This window comes from Silene latifolia, chromosome 11 (genome assembly GCF_048544455.1).
Source record: "Silene latifolia isolate original U9 population chromosome 11, ASM4854445v1, whole genome shotgun sequence".
Lineage (NCBI taxonomy): Eukaryota > Viridiplantae > Streptophyta > Magnoliopsida > Caryophyllales > Caryophyllaceae > Silene > Silene latifolia.
The window spans coordinates 42,096,789-42,101,375 of NC_133536.1; positions in this window are offsets into that span (position 1 = coordinate 42,096,789).

The following is a 4,587-nucleotide window of genomic DNA, read 5'->3' on the forward strand; positions in this document are numbered from 1 at the left end:
TTGTACTCTTATTGAGTTCTCTATAATCCACATATAGTTTGCAAGTGTTTTCCTTCTTTTTCACCAAAACAATAAGAGGTGAGTAAGGGCTTTGGCTATGTCTGATCACAACTCCACTCTCCAACATTTCTTTGGTAATCATTTCAATGGCATTTTTATGTATTATAAGGGTATCTATAAGGTCTCACATTTATTGGTTTGGTACCAGCTTCCAAGTGTGGATTTTGTGATCATGATCACTATGAGAGAGAGAGATAGGGGGGGGGGGGTGTAAAGACTTTGATTCTTCAAATAGATCATGAATTCATGCAAAACAGACTGAATAGGAGCAAGTATGCTATGTACATGCCCAATATCATTATTAAGCAATTTTTGTTGCACCTGTATAGCAAAAAAAAAAAAAATGCCCACTGTTGTTTCCCTTTCTAGTGTTACCCCATTTGCACATTGCATTTCCAAGTTGATCCCTTTCATCCATTATAGGTTTCCTTTTGTGATGCCCCTTAGCACCACCTTCTTTCCTTTATAACTAAATTTCATCCTTAATTGATCAGAGTCCCATTGGGCAGGACCTAGTGATGCCAACCATTTTATTTCCAGGACCATTTCACACCCCCCCCCAAAGGCACAATCATGACTTCTGTACAAATTTGTACACCCAAAAATTGCCAAGTGAATTTCTTACAAGTCTTTGTGGTAACAATTGAATCTCCATTTGCTACTGATACCTCTACAGGGTAAGTTTCAGTGACCTTGCACCCTAACTTCCTTGCAGTAAACTCATCCAAAAAATTGTGCGTGCTTCCCGAATCAATAAAAATATGCTCAGAATTTCCCCTCACTCTACCAGTAACTCTCATGGTTTGAAAAGCATTACTTCCTGATATAGCATTCATGGGAGATTAAGGGTTGATCCTCCATCATACTTCCTCTTAATTCATCTACAATGTCATGTAAATCATGTCCTTCCTCTACTTCATTTTCCTCAAAAGACTTATCACTGTCCTCAAAAGGAACCACCTGAATCTTGTACAACTTTCCCTTGTACTAATGCCCAGGTGTATATTGTTCATCACAATGAAACATAGATTTTTCCTTCTTCTTTCCTCCACATCAAAAGCTAAGGGTGGTCTATTTCTTTGGTTAAAATTTGTTTTTGGAGGAAAATTTTGTGTATTGGGTTTGTAAAAGGGCTAGGAATTTCTTGTATAGTAGTTATTGTAGGTGGTATTTTATGGGTTTCTAGTGTAAGATTGAGATGAAGAAGAAAATAGCTTATGATTTGGCTTTTCTAAAATGGGTTAAGCAGGTTTTTTTGTAGCATTTATAATCTCCTCCTGCAATCTAGCATATTCTACCGCTTGTGCTATGGTTGCTGGACTAAAAGCCTTCACAAATGGCTTAGTAACAGGATTTAATCCCACAACAAAGCTATTAAGAAAGTACTGGTCAGGCAACAAAGGATTTAATCCCACAACAAAGCTATTCAATATGTGGACTGGTGTTCCTGATTTTAAGGTGATAGTTAAGGAGGGTTGGAATCAATACATTTATGGATCTCTGATGTACAGGGTTGTCAGGAAGCTGAAGCTTCTGAAAGTTTCTTTGAAGGAGTTGAATAAGGATCTTTTCTCTGATATTGAAAAGAATGCTGACATTGCTTATGAATTACTCCTGGCTTCTCAAAAGGAACTTCAGGCAGACCCTACTAATATGGTGCTGATGGATAATGAATATAATCTTCGAGCTAGCTACCAGATGTTGAATCAAGCCAAAATTGGGTTTCTGAGACAGAAAGCTAAGTGCACTTGGGCTCAGCATGGTGATGACAATACTGCTATTTTTCACAAAGCAATCAGGCAGAGACATATTCAAAATAAGGTGGTACAGATACATGATGTCTATGGTCAGAACTGTCAGTCTCCTGAGGATATTATGCAGGCATTTGAAAACTATTATAAGGATCTTTTAGGGACTCAGGGACCTACTACTGACTTTTTCCAAAATATTGTTAGTAGGGGGGAGTGTGTCTCTGATGCAGATTGGCAGGCTATTAACAGAATACCAACTAAGGAGGAGATAAAGAGTATCATTTTTGGTATTCCAGATGAAAAGAGTCCAGGCCCTGATGGATATTCGAGTTGTTTTTTTAAAGCAGGCTGGGATATTATGGGAAATGAGATTAGTGAGGCCATCATTAATTTTTTCCATGAAGGGCGGATGCTGAAACAGCTGAATAGTACTACTCTGGTGCTTATTCCTAAGGTACAGAACCCTTCTTCTGTCAAGGAATTTAGACCTATCGCCTGTTGCAACACCTTGTATAAGGTTATCTCTAAGATTCTTTGTGATAGGCTTGGGTGTGTCCTTCCTATGATTATCAATCCAACTCAGGCTGCGTTTGTAAAAGGGAGGAGTATTATGGGAAACATTCTCATCAGTCAGGATCTTATCAGATTATACAAAAGGGCTAGTGTATCTCCTCGATGTATGCTTAAGGTTGACTTGAGGAAGGCTTATGACTCTATTGAGTGGAGTTTTGTCCTTCAAATGCTAAGGGCTCTTAATTTTCCTCCTCACTTTATTCAGCTTGTGATGCAATGTGTGACCACTCCTACTTACACTATAGCTCTTAATGGGAACACTCATGGTTTTTTCAAAGGGGCTCGTGGGTTAAGGCAAGGTGACCCCTTGTCTCCTTTACTTTTCACCTTATGCATGGAATATTTGAGCAGATTGTTAGAGGTAGTGTGTAATGGTCCAAGTTTCAATTATCACCCTTTATGCCATAAGCTCAAGCTCTCCCATTTGATGTTTGCTGATGACCTACTTTTATTTTGCAAAGGGAATTTGGCTTCAGTATGTACTTTGGCTGAGACCTTTGATTGGTTCACTAGGGCTAGTGGGTTGCATATTAATATTGACAAGACTGACATAGTTCTCAATGGGGTTCAGTCTGATGTGGAGCAGGCTATCTTGAGTAGGACTGGTTTCAGTAAAGGTAAGTTGCCCTTTAAGTATTTGGGAGTTAACATATCTCATAAGAAACTGTCAAAATTGGATTGCTCTTTGCTGGTGGATAAGATGGTTAAGAGGATTAAGGGGTGGAATAAGAGGAAAATCTCTTACACTGGCAGATTGATCTTGGTCAAATCTGTTTTAGCTACCTTACATAACTATTGGGCACAAATCTTTGTGCTTCCTGCAGGAGTGATGGATAGGATTCAAGCCTTGTGTAGGAACTTCTTGTGGGAAGGCTCGACGCTTATTCTAAGGCTCCTCTAGTCTCTTGGAAGATTGTCTGTTCTTCCACTCTTCTTTGGTGGGTGGGCATCATTGATAGTAGAATCTGAACGTGGCAGTTTGTGGGTAAGCTAGTGTGGTGGATAGCTTCTAAGAAGGACCTCCTTTGGATTAAGTGGATTGACAAAGTCTATTTGAAAGGCCGGGACTGGTTTGAATATCAACCTAATCCTAATAGTTCCTGGGCCTGGAGGCAAGTTTGTATGGTAAAGGAGAAAATGGCAGCTGGTTATAGTAATGGCAAATGGCAGGTTAATGATGGTCATTACAATATTGCGGATGGTTACAATTGGCTCGAGCAGATCATACTCCCAATGTGGCCTGGTATAATATTGTTTGGAGTAGGCTCAATACTCCAAAGCATATGTTTAATGCTTGGCTCATTAGACATGGGAGATTACTTACCTTGGATAGGCTATATAAGATGGGGATCACTTCTCAAAGAACTTGTTTTTTATGTGGATATCAGGATGAGACTCATGATCACTTATTCAAAGACTGCAATTTCACCATCCTTTGTTATGCAAGATTCCAAAACGGCTTGGCTTACCTAGTCTTTGGAGTTGTCTTGGGCGAGAGGATGTTGAAGATTAGGAGCTGTTCTGGTTTTATGAGGAAATTGTTATGCTCCCTGGTGGTTGCTTTACACTACCATGTTTGGCATGCTCGGAATTTATGTCGTGTGGAGCAGAAAGTTTTACATCCCAAAGCTATCATACAAGCAGTTAGGGAGGACGGGAGAATGGCTATAATTAAATATAATTACTGTCAGATGTCGTTGAGTGATAGAGAATGGTGTCGAGTGAAAGGCTTAATGTAATATCTTAGTTTTGCTTGTCTTTCCTGCCTATGTAACTTCAAAATGGTGTGTTGTATTTGGTGTTTTTTCCCTTTGGGAAATGATTAATATTACTTACATTTCCACCAAAAAAAAAACAAAGGGTTTCTTTGAAGCATTAATCCTCTTGATCACATGCTCAAAATTATCAATGTATTCATCAATTGAACCAGTTTGGTGAAGTTTATTGAACTCCACTACAACATTGCTATCAAATTCTTCCCTAATTCTAGCACACAAATTAGTTTTAAAATCTTCTCAATCCACATACCTTCTTACAAAAAGGTAACTATGCACCCACAATTCTGCTTTTCTAGTCATATAGAGTGATGATAAATCAATTTTATGATGTTCGGGAATTTTACACGGCTCAAAATAGCTAGAACATTTCTTTAACCACATCCTAGGTTTCATGTCATTAAACATAGGAAATTAAACTTTAGGAT